This window comes from Rhinoderma darwinii, chromosome 4 (assembly GCF_050947455.1).
Source record: "Rhinoderma darwinii isolate aRhiDar2 chromosome 4, aRhiDar2.hap1, whole genome shotgun sequence".
Taxonomy (NCBI): Eukaryota; Metazoa; Chordata; class Amphibia; order Anura; family Rhinodermatidae; genus Rhinoderma; species Rhinoderma darwinii.
In genome coordinates this window covers 255195786-255218499 of record NC_134690.1, presented here as the reverse complement: position 1 = coordinate 255218499, position 22714 = coordinate 255195786, and the positions used below count along the sequence as shown (strand labels likewise).

The 22714-nt window shown below is 41.3% G+C and overlaps 1 long non-coding RNA gene across 1 annotated transcript in view; it reads left to right on the top strand.

Annotated features, from left to right (window-relative positions):
- Nucleotides 1-19741, top strand: part of LOC142761084 (uncharacterized) — a 68042-nt gene extending 48301 nt beyond the window's left edge. The window contains exon 3 of the long non-coding RNA XR_012883500.1: nt 19551-19741. This is a non-coding gene — a long non-coding RNA (uncharacterized LOC142761084). The remainder of the gene's footprint in view (nt 1-19550) is intronic.
- The last annotated feature ends 2973 nt before the right edge of the window (nt 19742-22714 follow it).

Sequence of the window (22714 nt, the reverse complement as noted above, 5' to 3'; positions counted from 1 at the left end):
ATCGGTCTGTATGAGGAGGGGTCAAGAGGGTCCTTTGGATAAGAGTGACTTCAGCATTTTGCATGAATTCTGGAAACAGCGGTTTTATTGTAGCATATTCTGAGTTGGTCTTTAAATCCCCTAGCAGTTTAGAATCATATATTTTATATAATTCTACTGGCAGCCCATTTGGGCCGTGCTTTTTTGTTTTTTTTCTAGCCATATTTAATCTGCCCCTTTTTTTTAATTCCACCCCTTCTATTGGGTGATCTAATTAATCACTCTGCTCAATCAACAGTTTGAGCATAGCTATCGCTGCTAAATAATTTAAAGTTGTATCCGAATATCCCAGCTTGGCAGTATACAGCTGTTCATAGAGCTAAAAAGACCTGTTTCCAATCTCCCTTACAATTAATCCTTTCTGATTCTGAATGTCAGCCATATATTAGCTTTTTTTTTTTTTTTTTTTTTTAGAAGTCTTCCTGGTTTGCCTCTATATTTGTAGTATCTGATTTTAGCAAATTGACCATCACTCCAAGTTTTCTCATAAAAATATGCATTTAATGACTACAAAGATTTCCCCACTTTTAATTTGAATGTTCCTAAATTGTTTACAATGTATTTTCTCTCCAACATGCAAATTTGCTTGTATCTCTTCCCGTTCTTTGTCTAAAACCTTTTATTAGCTTTGCAATCTTCATAAACAGAAGACCCCTTATAAAGGCCTTACATGTATCCCATACCACTCTGTCTTTTGCTATACCTTTATTGTAAGAAGAAGAAGAAAAAAATATTTCTTATGGAATATTTTAATGGGAGTCAATAAAGCAGAACCAATGCGTATCAATGATAGTCCCTGTTATATTTAGCCTGCTTCCAAAGCAGTTCTGCAAGTACTAGTGCATGATCTGATGTAAATCTGTTTTCATATGTATGTATGTATATATATATATATATATATATATATATATATATATATATATATATATATATATATATATATATATATATATATATATATTTTTTTTTTTTTTTTGCCTAACAAAGATACAGCCAGATCTTTACAGAGGACTAGATTGATCCAGGAAAAAACATAATGTGTGGCAATAAAACCGGAGGATTTTTGTCTTTCTAGATGCAGTCTATCCCAGATATTAAACCACTTGAACTCATGCATTATTTTCTGAAGAGGTGACATTTTATAGTTATGCCTTTCCCTTGCTACTCTTTTTCTTTTTTCCTATCCAACACCTCATTAGCAACGCAAAAAAAGTCAGTCTCTAAGGCGTTTTGAGCAATTCTGCAACATATTCATGAAGTTTAATATTTCTGAGCAATACGGTAGTGGTATGTAATGGAATGTCAGAAGGCAGCGGGTGCCTTCAATTTCATAGTATAAAAATATATAAATTTGGTATCTATATCTATTCTGCATTTAATATATTTAAAGTTCATATTCCAGGGAATTGACACACTCATCCCTTGTGCATAACTTAAATATGTTGAATGGTATTGGTGTGCAATCCACTTACAGTATGTAAAAAATATTTAAATTATCTGGGGTCATGTGGACACCAGAAGGCAACCTTTTTGGTAGGCAAAGAATTCCCCATAATCTTAAATACCATGTATTGCTTCAAATTCCCCTAAGCCCCCCTGACAATACATATCAATATTCTAGTATTCATTGTATGTAATTAAATATAATAACACTGGGGCAATAATACCAAAAAATTACTCTATACTGGCAGTCATGCCCACCGCCCTACCAAACACTCAACACATTAGCACATCTGCCAGCCTTGCAGCCAGACATGAACCACTACGTTTTGCATGTCCATCCCTTACTGGACCAACATAAAAAAAAAAAAAATCACGTCTGCATATATCCTTTAGGTGACGGCATCTTTAGATCACTTGAAAAATATCTCTACCGTGCAGTGCCGTTACCATCATTCACTATGTACTTCCAACCAGTCCATAGCTTCCTTCGCTGCTTCAAAGATCAATGTCTTGCCTTGGTGAATTACCCACAGCTTCACAGGATAAATAAGAGAGTAAATATTTGCACTTCTTTCCTGTCATTTTACTTCTCTGACTTGTTCTTGTTCCTTCTGAGTGGCGAGTATTTTGGCACCGTTTACTTTGATCAAGTCTGACAATCTGGCATTCTTTACTATCGCGTGTTAAACTAGTATATAGTGATGATACTTCTCATCAGAACGGCCAGCTTGTAAAAGTATTAAAAATGCCCCGATGTACACACATAATACACGCCCACTTGGACTTTTACTTTTAAACACACCCACTTGGACTTTTGCAAGCCTCATTTGCATAACTACAAAAATGGTCATAACTTGGCCAAAAATGCTCGTTTTTTAAAAATAAAAACGTTACTGTAATCTACATTGCAGCGCCTATCTGCTGCAATAGCAGATAGGGGCTGCAAAATCTGGTGACAGAGCCTCTTTATGTGTGCCTTTCCATTTAGCTTACTGACAGCACTTTGAGACAACTCTGTCACTCACATTCATTGTAGACCGTTTTGTTATCTAGCAATTGCAGTTTATTATGGTGTTCTGGGCCACTTAATTAATCCCTTCCCGTCATTTGTCATTAGTAGAAATCATAGGAAGCTAGTTATTTTTGCAAAATATTGTATACTTACAACAAAAAACATGGCACATTTTCAGAAGCTGAGCCTGCGCCATTAGCTGCAGTTGTTAGCTGTATGTTACAGCTGACACCCTGCTGTAATTGCGGGTACCGAAGCTAGCTCCGTCATTAACCCCATAGATACTGCAGACAAAAGCGACCGCGGCATCTAAGTGATTTGTAGTCGATCGGCATCCCCGTGGTCAACGGGAGGCCTAACAATTGCCTCCTGGTCTGTAAAGTACAGAAGCCTATTAGGCCCCACACAGAGGTGAAGTCCAATAGGCTTGCTGTCAGAGTAAGACTGACAGTTCTTATGCATTGCACTACATAGGCAGTGCAATGTATTAGAATAGCAATAAGACAGCTGGACCTTCGTTATTGAAAAAATAAAAAATCAACTATATTTGGTATTTCCGCATTTGTAATGGCCTAAGCTATAAAAATATTATTATTTATCCCACGTGGTTAATGCCGCAAAAAACAACAACAAACAACCATGTCAGAATTGCTGTTTTTTTGGTTACCTTGCCTTCTACAAACTGGAATAACAAGTGATCAAAAAGTCATATTTATCAAAAAAAGGTACCATTAAAAATGCACAGCTCCTCTCGCAAAAAACAAGCCCTCTTACCACAGTCTATGCAAAAATTTAAAAAGTTATGGCTCCCATAAATCTGGGGGTGGGGGGGGAATTCAGATGTACAGGCCCGAGGGGAACATTTCTTCTGTTTCAAGAGGCAATTATCAAGGCCCTAATATTAAAGAGGCTCTGTCACCAGATTAACAAATCCCTATCTCCTATTGAATGTGATGGGCGCTGCAATGTAGATAACAGCAACGTTTTTGTTTTTTTGGAAAAACAATCATTTTTGCCCAAGTTATGAGCAATTTTATATTTATTCAAATGAGCTTTTCAATGGACAACTGGGCGTATTTTCTCGTTTTACCAACTGGGCGTGTATTGTGTTTTTACCAACTGGGCGTTGTGAATAGAAGTGTATGATGCTGACAAATCAGCGTTATGCACTTCTCATCGTTCCCACCCAGCTTCTTTCACTGCAGACACACAGCGTGACGTCACCCACAGGTTCTTCAACCTTGGCGTCGGAAGAGAGAAGACACATCGGCTCCAGGCGTCAGAGGGTACAGTTGAAGGACCTGTGGGTGACGTCACGCTGTGTGTCTGCAGCGAAAGAAGCTGGGTGGGAATGATGAGAAGTGAATGACGCCGATTTGTCAGCGTCGTACACTTCTATTCACAACGCCCAGTTGGTAAAAACACAATACACGCCCAGTTGGTAAAACGAGAAAACACGCCCAGTGGTCCATTGAAAAGCTCATTTGCATAAATATAAAATTACTCGTAACTTGGGCAAAAATAATCGTTTAAAAAAAAAAACTAAAAAAACTTTGCTGTTATCTACATTGCAGCACCGAACACATGCAATAGGAGATAGGGATTTGATAATCTGGTGACAGAGCCTCTTTAAGGAACCAGGAAGGGGAGGGCTCAAATATATCTGCTGGAAGTGAGGATGCCCGTATTATACCAGGACAACGCTTTCCCAGCAAAATTCTCCAAACTGCAAAACTGCAGGGTGTGTACCAAAAGGGGGATAAGAAAGGACACCATTTATGTCTGACACTGGCCTGTGCATAAAGGATTGCTTCAAAGCAGAACAAGCGTTCCTGGATAAAAAAATGTTTTTACCCCATTATTATACCACCTTATTATGCCCTGATGTACCCTGCCCAGATTACATGTACCCCCACATTATAAACTGAAATACCAGTAAAACTCCAAACAAAACGACTACAAATCAAAATCGGCGCTCCAAAAGACAATTGGCGCTCCCTCCCTTCTTAGCTTTAGGGCTTATTCAGATGAATGTATAATACGTACGTGCTATGCGCGTGATTTTCACGCGCGTCACACGGACTATCAGTGAATTTCACGCAGCGTATGTCCGCTGCGTGAAACGCTCGATGTCCTATATTTGTCCGTGTTTCGCGCTGCACGCACCCATTGGAGTCAATGGGTACGTGAAAACCGCGCACGGACGCACTTCCGTGTGCTGCGCGTGATGCGCGCTACAGTAGTCAAAACTATGAATGAAAACAAAAGCACCACCTGCTTTTCTGTTTACAAACATGAAAACAGACTGTCATAATGATGCCGGCTGCGCGAAAATCACGCAGCCACGCATCATATGCTGATGACACATGGACCTTTTGCAGACCTTTTGCGCGCGGAAAACGCACACGCTCGTGTAAATCCGGCCTTACCGTGTACCCAAACAGCAGTTTGACCACATATACTGACCATTGTTGTACTCGAAGAAATTACTTTTTGCTTAAACTACATCTTATTGAAAAAAATGCCTTTTCTAATTTTCAAAGCCCTATTCTAATGAATTCATCAAAAATCTGTGTCGTCAAAATGCTTGAATTCCTTGTGGGGTGTAGTTTCCTAAGTGGAGTCATTTTTGGGAGGTTTCCACTGTTTTGGTCCCTGAGAGGCATTGCAAATTCGACATGGTGCACAGAAAGCAATCCAGCACAATCTGAGTTCCAAAAGCCAAATGGCATGACTTACCTTCTGAGCCCTGATGTGTGCCCAAACAGCCATTTATGACCACATATGGGGCGTTTCTGTACTTTCTGTACTTTGTACTTCTGTTTCCTTTGTTTTGGCAGCACAAGACCTCTTCTAATCTGACATGGTGTCCAAAATATAATCTATTAAAAAGAAGGCCCCAAAATCCACTGGGTGCTTTTGCTTTTTTATTTTTGAGACCTGTGTTTCAGTTCATTGGCCACATGCAGGATGTTTCTAAAAGCTGCAGAATCTGGGCAATAAATATGGAGTTGCGTTTCTCTGGTAAAACCTTCTGTGTTACAGAAAAAAAAATAGATTAACCCCTTCGCGCTCAGCGAAGTAAAATAATCCGTCGCGCTAACTGTATCGTTAGCGCTCAGCGACGGACTAATACGTCGCGGGAGTAACGGCCATTTCGGCCGTCCTCCCGACACATACAGGAGCTGTGACAGCTGCTGTCTTGTACAGCAGCTCCTACAGCGGGTACCGATCGCGGTGTCCCCGCTGATTAACCCCTTAAAAGCCGTGTTAAATAGTGATCACGGCTTTTTAGGGGTTAAGCTACAATCGCCAGCCTGCTACGCGATAGCGGCTGGCGATGGTGGCTATGGCAACCGGACACCAAACAATGGCGTCCGGCTCTGCCATCGACGGAAGCCTAGTGGGTCCTGACGAAGTCAGGACCCACTATGCTTGCTGTCAGTGAGTAGCTGACAGTTCTAATACACTGCACTACGCATGTAGTGCAGTGTATTAGAATAGCGATCAGAGCCTCCTGCCCTCAAGTCCCTTAGTGGGACAAAGTAATAAAGTTAAAAAAAAATATGTAAAAATAAGAGAATAAAAGTATTAAAAGTAATAAAAGTAAAAATCCCCCCTTTTCCCTTATCAGTCCTTTATTATTAGTAAAAATATATAAACAAACAAACTATACATAATTAGTATCGCCGCGTCCGTAACGGCCTGAACTACATAATTATTTCGTTATTTATCCCGCCCAGTGAACGCCGTAAAAGAAAATAATAATAAACCGTACCACAATCACAATTGTTTGGTAACTTCACCTCCCAAAAAATGGAATAAAAAGAGATCAAAAAGTCGCATGTACCTAAAAATGGTACTGATGGAAACTACAGTTCGTTACGCAAAAAATAAGTCCTCGCACGGCTTTCTTGATGGAAAAATAAAAACATTATGGCTCTTAGAATAAGGTAACACAAAGTGAATGGTTGTTTACAAAACGTATTTTATTGTGCAAACGCCATAAGACATAAAAAAAACCATATAAACTTATGGTATCGCCGTAATCGTATCGCCCCGCAGAATAAAGTGAACATGTCATTTATAGCGCATGGTGAACGCTGTAAAAAAAATAGATTAAAAAAACAATAGTAGAATTGCTGTTTTTTAGTCACCACGCCACCTAAAAATAGAATAAAAACTGATCAAAAAGTCGCATGCAACACCAAGAAAACTACAATGGATTCCTCAAGGGGTCTAGTTTCCAAATTGGGGTCACTTTTGGGGGTTTTCCACTGTTTTTCCACTGTCTTCAAACCGGACATGGTGCCTAATAAAAAGGAGGTCTCATAATCCTCTAGGTGCTCCTTTGCTTCTGATGCCGCTCCTTCAGTCCATTACCGCACTAGGGCCACATGTGGGATATTTCTCAAAACTGCAGAATCTGGGCAATAAGTATTGAGTTGCGTTTCTCTGATAAAACCTTTTGTGTTATAAAAAAAATGGTATAAAGAGGATTTTCTGACCAAAAAAAAATTTACATTTCACCTCTACTTTGCTCTAAATTCCCGTGAAACACCTAAAGGGTTCATAAACTTTCTAAATGCTGTTGTGAATACTTTAAAGGGTCTAGTTTCAAAAATGGGGTGTTTGATAGGGGTTTCTAATATATGGGCCCCTCAAAGCAACTTCAGAACTGAACTGGAACCTAAAAAAATAAATAAATTAGGCAATACTTCGCTTCTTACATTATACTGATAATGAGCAGTGCCCACCCCGAGATGACCCCCAGTTTTGACCGTTTGTATAAACGGAGACCCCTATTAGACCGTTTCAGTGCCCGGTTTTCCCAAGCATACACCCCAAGAAGTGTATTTCTATTGATGAGTCCTTGGTGGATTTTAAAGGGAGGGTTCAATTCCGCCAGTACCTGCCGAGTAAGAGGGCAAGGTATGGCGTGAAGATGTATAAGCTGTGTGAGAGGGCATCAGGGTATACCTACAAATTTAGGATATATAAAGGGAAGGACACCAGTATTCAGCCCCCAGAATGCCCCCCCTTACTGGGAGTTAATGCAAAAATTGTGTGGGATTTGGTGCACCCACTGTTGGACCAGGGTTACCACCTCTACCTGGATAATTTTTATACCGGCGTCCCACTCTTCAACTGCCTCGCTTCCAGTCCTGCGGCTTGCGGCACTGCTAGAAGAAATCTGAAAAGCCTCCCTAAGACTCTGCAGGCCAAACAAGAAGGGGCGAGCGCAGGGCACATTCCAGCAGCAACATATTGTGTGTCAAGTACAAGGACAAGAGAGATGTCACACCAGTACCCATGTACCTGTACGAGGTACCAGTACAGAGACCCCTAAACCAGACTGCATCCTGGACTACAATAGGTACATGGGAGGGGTGGACTTGTCAGATCAAGTCCTGAAGCCATACAGCGCCATGCTGTGAGGTATAAGAAGCTGGCCGGGCACATCATACAGATGGCATTGTACAATGTGTACGTGCTACGTCGATGTACAGGCCAGAGGGGAACTTTCCTGGAATTTCAAGAGGTGGTTATCAAGAACCTAATGTTTAGGGACCAGGAAGGGGTGGGGGGCACCCAGTACTTCTGGAAGCGAGGCCACACGCATCGCACCAGGGCAGCACTTTCCAGGAGAAGTTCCCCAAACTGGCAAGAAGGGAAAAAGTCAAAAGAGGTGCAAAGTCTGCTATAAGAGGGGTATAAGGGAGGACACAATATATCAATGTAACGCGTGTCCCGAAAAACCAGAGCTCTGTATGAAAGTCAGTTTTAAAATTTATCATACATCCCTTGATTTATAATTTACCCCAATTCTACTTACCCTGATGTACTCTGCATAACTTATCCCCCATTATCTTTCCCTTCTGAGCTCTGCTGTGTGCCCAAGCAGCTGATAACAGCCACATTGAGGGTATTGCCATACCCGGGAGAACCCATAGTACAGTTTATGGGGTGTATGTCTCCGGTAAAAATGCTCACTACACCTCTAGATGAATGCCTTAAGGGTGTAGTTTTTAAAACGGGGTCACTTCTTGGGGGTTTCAACTGTACTGGTACCTCAGGGGCTTCTGCAAACATGACTTCGCACCAGAAAATCCCCAGTAGGCCAAATGGTGGTCCTTTCCTTCTGAGCCCTCCCATGGCCCCAAACGGCAGTTTATCACCACAAATGGGGTATTGCGGCACTCAGGACAAATTGCGCAACAGAATGGGGTATTTTATTTCTTGTGAAAATAAGAAATTTTCAGCCAAAACTACATATTATTGGAAAAAAATTATTTTGTTTTAATTCCCAGCCCAATTCAAATAAGTTCTGTGAAAAAACTATGGGGTCAAAATGGTCACATTACCCATAAATGAATTCCTTGAGGGGTGTTGTTTCCAAAATGGGGTCACTTCTGGTGGGTTTACATTGCTTTGATACCTCTGGGGCTCTGCAAATGCGACATGGCACCCGAAAACCAATCCAGCAAAATCTGGACTCCAAAGAACAAATAGCGCTCTTTTCCTTCTGAGCCCTCCCATGAGCCCAAACGGCAGTTTATAACCACAAATGGGGTATTGCCACACTCAGGACAAATTGGGCAACAAAATGTAGTATTTTATTTCTTGTGAAAATAAGAATTTTTGAGCTAAAACGACATATTATTGGAAAAATGTTTATTTTTTTTAATTCCCAGCCCAATTCAAATAAGTTCTGTGAAGAAACTATGGTGTCTAAACTGTCACATTACCCATAAATGAATTCCTTGAGGGGTGTAGTTTACAAAATGGGGTCACTTCTGGTGGGTTTCCATTGCTTTGATACCTCTGGGGCTCTGTAAATGCAACATGGCACCCGAAAACCAATCCAGCAAAATCTGGACTCCAACAAACACATAGCGCTCCTTTCATTCTGAGCCCTCCCATGGGCCCAAACGGCAGTTTATCACCACAAATGGGGTATTGCCGCACAAAGGACAAATTGGGCAACAAAATGGGGTATTTTGTTCCCTGTGAAAATAAGAAATTTTGATCACAAATGACATCTTATTGGAAAAAATGACATTTTTTTAATTTCACAGCCCAATTCAAATAGGTGCTGTGAAAAAACTGTGCAGTCAAAATGGTAACCACAACCATAAATGAATTCCTTGAGGGGTGTAGTTTCCAAAATGGGGTCACTATTTGGGGATTCCTACTGTTTTGGCACCTCAACACCTCTCCAAACCAGGCATGCTGCCTAAAATATATGCAAATAAAAAAGAGGCCTCAAAATGCACTAGGTGCTTCTTTGCTTCTAGGGCTTGTGTTTTAGTCCATGAGCGCACTAGAGCCACATGTGGGACATTTCTAAAAACAGCAGAATCTGGACAATACATATTTAGTAGTGTTTCTCTGGTAAAACCTTCTGTGTTACAGAAAAAAAATTGAATAAAATTGAAATTCAGCAAGAAAAATGAAATTTGCAAATTTCACCTCCACTTTGCTTTAATTCTTGTGAAATGCCTGAAGGGTTAAAAAACTTTCTAAATGCTGTTTTGAATACTTTGAGGGGTCTAGTTTTTAAAATGGGGTGTTTTATCAGGGTTTCTAATACATAGGCCCCTCAAAGCCTCTTCAGAACTGAAGAAGTACCTTAAAAAAAAGGCTTTTGAAATTTTCTTAAAAATATGAGAAATTGCTGTTTAGGTTCTAAGCCTTGTAACGTCCATGAAAAATAAAATAATGTTAAAAAAAACGATGCCAATCTAAAGTAGACATATGGGAAATGTGAACTAGTTACTATTTTGGGTGGTATAACTGTCTGTTTTACAAGCAGATGCATTTAAATTCTGAAAAATGCTATTTTTTCAAAATTTTCTCTATTTTGCAGTTTTTCACCAATAAACACTGAATATATCGACCAAATTTTAGCACGAACATGAAGCCCAATGTGTCACGAGAAAACATTCTCAGAATCGCTTGGATAGGTTTAAGCATTCCAACGTTATTACCACATAAAGTGAAATATGTCAGATTTGAAAAATGGGCTCTGAGCCTTAAGGCCAAAACTAGGCTGCGTCCTTAAGGGGTTAAAATGGAATTACTGCAAAAAAACATTATGCAATGTTAAATACTTTTGTGTAAAAAAAGACAAAAGTATTGTAGGTATGATACCTTTATTGGTTAACCATAAAAATAATATATATGCAAGCTTTCAGAGCACACAGGCCCCTTCTTCAGACGAATTTACAAATGAATGACTTAGAAAAAAGCACAACATTTAAGATGTTACACAAAGACAATTAGTACATGAAGTGATCTATCATTAAGATAAACCAGGGCAAAAAAAACTGAGATTATAGGGGTGATGATTTAGGAGTCAAAGAGGCTCTGTCACCAGATTATAAATGCCCTATCTCCTACATAATCTGATCGGTGCTGTAATGTAGATAACAGCAGTGGTTTTTATTTTGAAAAACGATCATTTTTGAGCAAGTTATGAGCAATTTTAGATTAGTTTCTTAAAGACCAACTGGGCGTGTTTTTACTTTTGACCAAGTGGGTGTTGTAAAGAAGTGTATGAGGCTGACCAATCAGTGACATACACTTCTCATTGTTCCAGCCCAGCATGGTCCACAGCACATTGTGATTCTGCAGTGAAAGAAGCTGGGCTGGAACAATGAGAAGTGTATGATGCTGATTGGTCACTGATTGGTCAGCCTCATACACTTCTTTACAACACCCACTTGGTCAAAAGTAAAAACGCGCCCAGTTGGTCTTTAAGAAACTAATTAGCATAAATCTAAAATTGCTCAAAAATGATCGTTTTTCAAAATAAAAACCACTGCTGTGATCTACATTACAGCGCCGATCAGATTATGTAGGAGATAGGGCACTTATAATCTGGTGACAGAGCCTCTTTAAGGGATCTGGAGTCAGTCTGATGGAGGATGTGTCATCTGTCCATGTAATGGCTCATAAATCCAGGTGTAGCCTTGTGTCAGTGACTGGAATGTTATCATCCGCTTAAATTCCCAAATTTTTCTTTGTCATTCTTAAAATTACCCTTTTAGTATTCGTACCAGGGCCGGCTTTAGGGGGGGCAGACTGGGCAACTGTCAAGGGCCCCCATCCTCTTACGGGCCCCCTGCCTGTCGCTGCTACACGGCCCGCGCCGCCCGGCCCATAACATTTATGTGCCTCATGCCCGGTGGCGTCACTAGCACTGGAGGGGGCCCCGGTGCTAGCGACAGCCACATTTATTTGTATCTGCAACCTCAGGACGCAGATAGAAATTAATATTATAGGCTGCAGGCCACGTTAGGCCTGCAGCCTATAAGGCACTGGGAAGAATCCCTGCGCAGGCCGGCGTGATAACATCACTGCATCATGCTGGTCTGCGCATGCGTCCCGCCCGGAGGTAGTGTATCGCTCCATCCATCGTGGGAACAGGGCAAGGTAAGTACTTGTTTTTGTTTTTTTCTTGGGGGGTGTGGGGGCTGTGGCAATATATAGGGGGGATTGCTGTGTAGCACTGTATACAAGTGGGGAGTGCTGTGTGGCACTATATACAAGGGAGGGGGGCTGTGTAGCGCTATACCAGGGGGCACTGTTTGCCACTATATACAAGTAGGGCGCCGTGTGGCACTATATAAAAGGGCGGTGCTGTGTGGCACTACATACAAGGGGGTTCTGTGTGCCACTATATACAAGGGGGGCGCTGTGCGGCACTATATTCAAGGGAGGGGGCTGTGTGCCACTATATACAAGAAGCGGGGCTGTATGGCACTATATACAAGGGGGGGTTCTGTGTGGCACAATATACAAGGGAGGGGGGGCTGTGTGGCACTATATATACAAAGGAGGGGCACTGCGTGGCACTATACAAGGGAGGGGGCTGTGTGGCACTATATACAAGAGGGGCTGTGTGGCACTATCCACTAAGGGGAGTTGTGTAGCACTATATATAAGGGGGGAGGACTGTGGCGCTATTTACAGCAGGGCTGTGTGACGCTATTTACAGCAGGGCTGTGTGGCGCGATCTACAGGGGGCTGTGTGTGGCGCAATCTACTGGGGACACAAAGGGGGCATTGTTACTGTGGGGGCAGGAAGGGGGCACTGTTTCTCATGTGGCACTTTATAGTGTCGAGCGCAAAGGGATCATTATTACCATCTAAGGCACTGTGGATTACGATTTTGTTTAGAGGATGGGGTATAGGTGGGGATAATGCTTGAAAAGTGAGAAACCAATATGTCCTTGTGTCCAATTCTGCAGAGACAAGTCGTGGCTGGAATAAGTCGTCACAGTGGTCTGGGCTGGATGTAGAAAAAATGGTAAAGTGAATGACTCTAATCAGAGCAAACATCAGCTGTGAGTCGCTAGATATAAATGTTCTGCAGAGCTCCTGTGTATAACTGGCATCTACCACTATATAGTCCGATATATGTTGATAATGTGATAATGTTTGTTTTTGCATAGTAGTTTTTATTTAATAACAGTATGGGGGTAATCCGTCACTGTGGTTATGGTGTGGCGGTATTATTCAGTAACCGTATGCAAGTAATATTTCATCTGATATAGTGGTATGATTTAATAACTACATGTATATAGATAATTATTTTTTTGTGTGAGAGGGGGGACATATGCTTTGCGTCTTGCAACACTCCTGGACGTGCTAGAAATCAGTGATGCAGTTCTCTGCACATCGCCTTCTGAATTTACTGCATTATTGATACAGTGAGGGTGTTTTCACATCTGTGTCGGGGGTTCCATTGATGACTTCCATCATACCTTTCCGTCAGGGGAACCATGAACGCAAACCAAACTCGTAGACCAAAGCTTCCGTTTGCATTACCATTGATTTCAATGGTAATGCTTTCGCTGAAAATGGTTTCCGTTTATCACCAGTCGACTGCGCTATTGTTTCCGGAAAAAATCCCAGAAATCATACGGAACGGCGACAAACAAACTATTTGCAACAGAAACTTTACCATTGAAATCAATGGTAATGCAACCAGAAGCTATGGTTTCCATTTGGTTTGCGTTCATGGGGTCCCCTGACGGAAAGGTCTGATGGAAGCCATCAATGGAACCCCGATGCAGATGTGAACAGGCCCTAATTCAGCATTTGGGACCCCACGTTTAACCTTGCCCAGGGCCACACTTTATCTAAAACCGGCACTGATAAGGACTTTTAAATCTGCCAAACTGTGGTCTGGTCCAGAGAAGATTTTTCCCACGGGTGTATTCAGCTCCTGTTTTATTGTATGTCTGTGAAGATTCATTCTGGTTGGTAGTTTTTGTTTTGTTTCTCCAATTTGCTTGAGAAAGGCTCACACCGAGCTGAAACGTTGCACATACGTGTTTGGTATGTGGATGGTGTTTGACAAGATGTTGGTACAAGTCTTGCATTTTCTACTGTTGCAAGAAAAAGTGCCAGTCTCTGATGGTGACGATAGGGCACTTCTGACCAGGAGATTCCTTAGGTTTGGTGGCTGTTTGTATGAAAGGAGAGAGAAATCGAGGAATATTCCCTTCAGTTTATGGTCTTAGTTAAATATAGGTTGGAGATGAGCAGCAATTTTCCTCAAGAAGTTCATTTGGGGGTTGTATATGACCACTAGGGGCACCCTGCTGTTGTATTCCTCCTTTTTGTACTCCAGAAGATTGCTCCTTGGAGTTTTTGTTGCTCTGTAGATCTGATCATCTATAATACGTGGATGGTATCCCTGTTGTAGGAATGTATTCCTCAGTGATAGTCGGTGTTGTTTTGTGTCTTCACTGTCTGAACAGATCCGTATGTACCGCAGAGCCTGGCTGTAGATGATGGATTTCTTTGTGTCTCGGAGGTAGGTTTATGGTAGATTGAGGTTTGTATGGTATTGTTTATCATGTATATGGTCATGTCCAGGAAATGTATTTGAGATGTTGAGTAGTTGAGAGTGAGTTTGATGGTAGGATGGAACTTGTTAAAGTTTTAATGGAAAGAAAGCAGTTCATGTTCAGAGCCTTTCCAGATTATCAACAGGTCATCAATGTACCGGAAATATGCCAGAGGTTTAGTTGTGCAGGTTGATAAACACTCTGCCTCTAGTTTGGCCATGAACAGGTTAGCATATTGTGGTGACATTTTGCTACCCATAGCGCTTCCCATACACTGCAGATATGTCTTTGTCAAATAAAAAATAATTGTGATGGAGTACGAACCTGATGAGTTGTAGGGCTGGCTCTGTTGCTAGATTGTTCTTTTGAAGAAAGTGTTGGCATGCAGCCATGTCATCTGCATGGGTTTGCAGAGGATGTCTGTGGTGTCCTGGACATAACTGGGTGTGCACCTCACCAAGGACTTTAGAAGATTTTCTACCCAGCAAGAAATATTCTGAGTTAAAGTCCCATAACCCGAAATGATTGTTCTCTATGGATTGCCTTTATGTACGTATTTTAGGTAACAAGTAGGTAATATGTAATCCAGAGTTTGGTTGTATCCATGTTGTGGAGTCCAGTTTGCCGTCGTCTTCTCTCTTGATGTTTCTTTTCCCATCCCAGCTTGTGATGTCATATCTGTTTTGTCAGAAAATAATTCTTTCAGCCGCAATCTGCAGAAGTATTCCTCCACATCCCTGCAAAACTGGGCTATGTCAAGTGGTTTAGTGGGACAAAATGTAAGTCCTTTAAATAGAACATTAATTTCCATTTTGCTTGGTTCATACTGAGAGAGGTTTACAACAGAGGATGGTATATCCAAATAGTTATGTGGATTTTGCTTTTCTTCTGGTATTTTGAGACCCACTCCCTTCCTTAGGCCTCATTTACACGAGCGTGTGCGTTTTGCGCGCGCAAAAAACGCAGCATTTTGCGTGCGCAAAAGGCACTTGACAGCTCCGTGTGTCATCCGTGTATGATGCGCGGCTGCCATCATAGAGATGAGGCTAGTCGACGTCAGTCACTGTCCATGGTGCTGAAAGAGTTAACTGATCGGCAGTAACTCTTTCAGCACCCTCGACAGTGCATTCCGATCACCATATCGAGTAACCTGTTTAAAAAAAAAAGAGGTTCGTACTTACCGAGAACTTCCCGGCCGTTGCCTTGGTGACGCGTCCTTGGTGACGCGCCTCTCGACATCTGGCCCCACCTCCCTGGATGATGCAGCAGTCCATGTGACTGCTGCAGCCTGTGCTTGGCTTGTGATTGGCTGCAGCTGTCACTTGGACTGAATTGTCATCCCGGGAGGTCAGACCGGAGGAAGAAGCCGGGAGTTATCGCTAAGTCAGAACTTTTTTTTTACACGTTCACGTATATTGGAATCGGAAGTCACTGTCCAGGGTGCTGAACCAGTTTAACTCTTTCAGCACCCTGCACAGTGACTGTCTCCTGCCGGGTTCGGTCAAAACGAGTTCGGCCGAACCCGGTAAAGTTCGGTTCGCTCATCTCTAAGACACTCCGTTCGGATGTTTGTAAACAGAAAAGCACGTGGTGCTTTTCTGTTTACATTCAGTTTGACAGCTCTTGCGCGAATCACGCAGTTCGCACGGAAGTGCTTCCGTGCGACCTTCGTGCTTTTCACGCACCCATTGACTTCAATGGGTGCGTGATGCGCGGAAAACACACGATTATAGAACATGTCGTGAGTTTTACGCAACGCACTCGCGCTGCACAAAATTCACGCATTGTCTGCACTGCCCCATAGAGTAATATAGGTGTGTACGACACGCGTGAAAAGCACGCGCGTCGCACGCGCGTATATTACGCTCGTGTAAATGAGGCCTTAGTCTGATTTTCTTTTGTTTGCAGATAAGTTGATGTTGTAACTTATTGTAGAATTCCTTTAATACTAGCTTGGTTAGACTAGACCCAAAAAACTAACTACTTTGCTTTAAAGCGTAACTAAACGTTCGATTAACTTTTTATTTTCTAGCAGCATGTGTAATATAAATAGATTTTGTAATCTACTTTATTAATGAATTTGGGGTCCTTTTTGTGTTATGTTTTAAATGGCCACTCTGACACTTTTCTAACACATTTTATTTTTTGTATTTCTCCTGTTGCTAGCAGAAATCCGTACACCGTTTGAATGGATCAGTGTACGGATTCTGCTGCCTATGAGTACGGGTGGGTGGTGGCCCCATCCTGACGTCAGATGTGCACGCCCCCATCGTGACGTCAGGTAGGCCTCTCTGCCTCCTATACACTACACAGTTCTCTTTAGTGTAACCTGCAGCAGCAGAGCGCATAGAAGAGAATGTGGGCACTGGTCTCTGTGCCTGGCTGATTCTCCCCCTTCCCTCCGGCAAAGAGTCTCCGGACACTGTAATCTGAGCTGCTAATTAGCATCAGATAAGACTAGGACTGCTTCGCCCCCCCCCCCACCGCAATCACCCTGCCGTCCTGTCTTCTCTTCCCTGCACTTGCCAGGGAAAGTGAAAAATAAAAACTCTGATTGCTTTCTACTGGAGTGTGCAGAGATATTTACATCTCTATATATAATGTGTTCTACTGTGCATAGTTCAGTGCACGCTCACAGTATTGTAGTTATCACCTCAGAGTTCACTGCCCATGAAAGATGCAGACAAATCGTAACATCACACAGTAAGACACGCCCCTAGCAACCAGCCAGAATCAGGAAGTGTGAGAAAATAGATGTGGATGGTTTCACAAGAAAAAAAGCTGCAAAAAAGGTACTTTATGTGAATACATTACTCCTAGCAATTTTTTTCACTTCAGAGGGACTAATAGCAGTTTCAATATTATTTTTTTTGCGAACGTTTAGCTACGCTTCAAATCCTGCAAAACGCTTAAAGGGTTGAGACTTTCTAAATGATTTAAATACTTTGAGGGGTACAGGTTTTAAAATGAGGTGATTTTTATGGGGGTTTCTAATGTATGGGCCCCTCAGAGAATAAAAAATAGGCTTTTGACATTTTTTTGAAAATGTGAGAAACGTCTGCTAAGTTTATAAGCTTTGTAACGTCCTAGAAAAATAAAAGGGTTTTCAAAAAACGATGCCAACATAGTAATTGACATTTTCCATATGTCTACTTTAACTATTTTATGTGGTATTGCTATCGGTCTTCTAAGCAGACACATATAAATTCAGTAAAATGCTAATTTTTCTCAAATCTTGTTGTTTTTAACAAATTTACAAATAATGTATCAACCAAATTTTACCTTTGACATAAAGTACAATGGGTCATGATAAAACAATCTCAGAATGGTTTGGATAGGTAAAAGCATTCCAAAGTTATTACTACATAAAGTGACATCTGTCCGATTTGAAAAATGAGGCTCTGTCAGGAGCCTTTTTATGGCACTGCATCAGAATAAATCTGAGCATCCGGAAACCGTTAAAGCTCCTAGCTCTCAGCTACTGGTGGTAGCTTACGGCTGGGAGCAGACCTGCTCGAGCAGGCGGGATTGAAATCCGTATCGATCCCACCCGTTTAACCCCTCAGATTCGGTGGTCAATAGCAATCGCCTCATCGGAGTGCTTTTAGAGGGATGGGGCTCCCTCTCTCACCCCATTGGCACACCCACGATGCGATCGCGGGGTGCCGATCGTTTCTTTGGCTGACGGGGGCCTAACAAAGGCCCCCAGATCTGCCTCTAGTTAATTCATGTTAGGCCATGCCAGAGACATGGCTTAACAGATGCCTGTCCGTTTTACACTGACAGGCATAATACACTGCAATACAGAATGTTCTTCCAGAGCAGACATGCATTCCCTTTCTCAGGTTACCACATGTGTATCTAACAATTGTTTTTTTTTTTTGTGTATGGCGTAATATATACTCTTTCATGAGGTTTATATATAAAACACAACTTGGTTATTATATGTACTACCTATTTAGTGGTTATATTTACCCGGCCGGGCGTGTGATGTCTTTATTAGGATACAAGATCTCTTTTTGATACTATTCCTACATATAATCTTTTTATAGAAATAATACATTTTGATATTTTTATAAACGTAGAGTCGAGTGACCTCTCTTTACAGGTGTTTCTGGTTTTTCTTTTTCTAATACAAATTATCCTGGTGGCACCGTACTACCTGTATTGCACTCCGATTACTGTGATGAGATAATCACTCTTCTTTTTTCTGTGCTATTACATTATTTGACTGCACTGCGAACGCCGTAAAAAATTAAATAAAAAAAACAATGCCAGAATTGCTGTTTTCTATCAAAAACTCGCATGTACTACAAAATGGTACCAATTAAAACTACAAGTCGTCCCACAAAAAAAAGCCCTCACACAGACAGCTGTATCCGTGGAAAAATAAAGTTATGACTCTTAAAATAATTTTTTGTGTCGCCATATTTTAAGTGTTTTTACTGTGTAAAAAGTAGTGAAACCTAAAACTATATAAACTTGGTATCGTCACAATTGTAACGACCCACTAAATAAAGTTATGTTAATTATACCACACAGTAAATTTAGGATGCAAAAAAGTGGCAAAATTGCTGGTTTTTTTTCTACCCACCCCCCAAAAAAGTAAAGAAAAGTGAATCAATAAATTATATGTACCTCAAAATGGTGCTATTAAGAATAAATCTTGTCCCACAAAAATACAAGTCCTTATAGGGCTATGTCGATGCAAAAATAAAAAAGTTATAGCTTTTTGAATGTGATGATGGAAAAACATAAAAAAATAGTTTTGTCATAAGGCCTAATATAGGCTGGTCATTAAGGGGTTAATGGTCCCACATGGACCTCCTCCCCTGTTTTTAGAACTTCTACTTTAAGTCTACTCAAAAATACCTTTTTTTCTTTTTAATAACAGAGCATTATACAGCACAATTTGCAATTAAAGTTGTGAACATATATACACGTTCTGGCTGCACAGTGAATACATCTAGAATCCTGGTCTGTTTTGGGTTGGTAATATACTGTTTAGTATCCCTAAATAAATATTGTATCATTGTAATGTTTATTTCTAGTCACTATGAAGAGGGTTGATACTTAATAGTTTCTGCTCAGCTGAAATGATGCATTGCTAGCTCTTGTGTTCAATCTTGAATAGTCGTGACTAGACTATTCAAAACCTTATTAATGGTTACAGACTCGCTCTTGTCTTTCAGATGGCTAATGTCCGTAATAATATTTACTGCACAGATAGGCACAGCTTTGAGATCTACTGTCAATAAGGTCGCTTGTTGCAGAATTGAAAAGTAAAAAGAAAATAGAACACAAGCTGATGCTTCACAAAAGCTTCAGTATGTTTGTTCTCTGATGGACTGCATGCCTTCAACCCTAGCCAGACAGAACCTTCTATTTTACTAATATTCAAAACTCATCTGCTAGAAGTAAGGCCTCTTTCACGAGATGTATATGTTAAATGGAGGCTGTGACAAACGCCTAACTGTATAATCCATCACCATCCATTTAACAGATACATCATGAACTTTCATGACCCTTTTCATGATGTATCCGTTAAACGGATACCGTTCTTGTCTATGGGTGACGGAGGCCACTGTTAGGCATCTGGTTAACGGATCCGTCACCCATAGACTATAAAGGCATCCATTTAATGGATATCTCATAAAGTTATTGTAGAGCCCATGATGTATCGATTAAACGGATGCCAGTGACAGATGACACACAGTGGCATCCATCACCCGTAGGCCACCATGGTAAAAAATAGTATGCATTTAACGTACAGTATGCGTTCTTTACTTCATGTCCTTGAATGGAATAGTGTAGTCTCCTACACTATTCTATCCAGCAAAAAAGTAACATACCCAAATTTATACCACCTAACAGGGGCCAAGAGAACACTCTTGGCTGTCGTCGGTATATTGGGTGTCTATGGGTATGTTTGATGTATGTGCTGGTAACTTAGCCGATGCATGCATCAAATGTGTAGCTAAAACGCAGTCTGAAAGTGACCTAATGTCCTATCTCAAACTTCCTTGCATCACAAGCATTAACAATTTTTTATTTTTTTTTAAACTGTTAACAACTCTACCATCCATAGTACACCTAATTGAAAAAAAACCATGCACATTCGCTTAGTGAACATGCATGTTAACGGGGAAATCACAGCTACTAACTCTTATCAAACAGTGATCTTGTACTTATGAGAAGTTCAACCCTGGCAGTGGTTTCTAGACATTTTGCACCTCTGGTAGCCAGGACAATTTTCACTCTTTTGACAAATAAAACCTGAATAATAAAATAAAAAAATCATGCTAAACTCCAAACCCATATATTTTATGAAAGTTAACACCCTTCATATTGTCAAAATGCCACCCAACACTTTATGTACACAGGTACCTTCTTGTACTTTTGTGTCCAAGTGTAATGTTTTTGGAAGAAATGCATAAAAATCCATGTTTGTGGCTAAAAACTAAGCAGAAAATTAGACCCACAACACCTGATAAAAAAAAAAAAAAAAATCACCAGAACTGTAGGGATCAAAAAACCTGTTTTTAGGCAGGAAGTTTAAAAAAAAAAAAAAAAAAAAAAAAAAAAGAAAAGAATGTCTACATAACTTGAAAAGTAAGTGTATCCCCATTCTCTTTATATTTCGATAGAGCAGAAAACCGGACTTTTGCAGTGGTCTTAAAGGGGTTTTCCACCTTCTGACGACTTATGACCTATCCTCTGGATAGGACATCACAACATGATTTGTGGGGGTCCGGATACCCGGGCCCCGCACAGATCAGCTGGTCCGGTGCCTTCGTGCACCAGACGTACATGCCGGAAGCAGTTGGCTCTGGCCAAGGAATAGCAGCGAGCTGCAGTATTTAAATTAATAGGAGAAGACCTGCAGTTCTGCAGTACGGCTGCTATGCTATGTACGGAGCCAACTGCTTCCGGGCTCCGTAGATAGCATTATGTGCCACAACATCCAGTGCGAAAGGCGTCTGGAGCGGCTTATCAGTGCGGGGTCCAGGTGTCAGACCCGCACCAATCACCTACTGATGACCTATCCAGTGGATAGGTCATCAGTTGTCAGAAGGTGGACAACCCATTTAACGTACCGTTTACAGCCATGACACCTTCATTTAGGTTTGGGACAAATAGAAATGTAAAAATTAAATGCAATAAATCTTACATTTGTAAGCCTCATCAAGGATGAAAATCGACATTAAGTACACAGCATGCCAAATTTAAAAATTCTACTTAATTCATACAAACAACCACCTCCACGCAACTAAGCATCCAACACTGATTAGAAGCAAAAATTGCATGAAAAGTCAAATTTACGACTAAAATGCTTACTCAAGCAAACCCCTTGTGCAAACAAAATGTACTCTGAATAAAAACTATAAGCTGTGAGGAGTTCATACATATCACGCATTTACATGCATACATTTACTGTTGTGTGTGTGTTAAAAAAAACAACTGCGGGAATGTCCCAACCAATGGCATAATAAAAATATATAATTTCACATCCCCATATATTATCTCTAAATAATTACAAATTTCTAAGCCTAACCTTGTAAGGCCGGCAGCGGGTGCCACATCTGATGGTAGTCCGGCCTGCCGGGACTGGTACCTGCCTCGCTGCTGTGTCCTTCCAGGGCGTGAGTGTGTGTGCGTTTTGGCTGCCTCTTAAAGAGCCAGGGCATGCATTGCAAAATTCCAAAAACTGTTCCCTGATTACTCCTGGACTATATAAGGCACCTCCTCTGTTTACCTGGTGCCTGAGCAAACTTTGGTGCAACCTAGTTGTGACCGCAAAACCTGATTCCAGTCCTCACCTGATAACTTCTACCTGCATATGTCCAGCTACCCGCTGCCCTTCTGCATCGTGCTACCAGTTCGTATCCGCCATATGTCAGCATCCCGCTGTCTACTGCTGATCTGTATCCAGCTACCTGAGACTAGTTTGAGGCTTCCTACCATTTGTGAACGGTGTCTTCTGATCCTCACCCATCTGTCAAGGTGTCAGCTGCCAGTGCCTGTACCCTCCGTGTTCTACACCGTTGTCTCCTGGTGCACTGGGCCTGCTGCTACTCACACCGGGACCACCTGAAGAGGTAGCGACTTGGTAATCTCCCTGCAGTGAAGTCCAAATACCCGTAAGGGGGCTAAAGGGTAAAGACCGGGAGGCTATTTAGATAACGCCTTTAGAGGTGGCTCGAAGTAAAACCGGTACAACAGCACAATGGGTCTACCGAATACCAATGTTTTTTTTGTGTTTTTTTTTTACTGTAGAACTAGTTGGATTTAATAGTTAATGGCGACAGTCAGTGGATACAAATTTTTATTTTTTGACGGACAAAAGTCTGTTTCA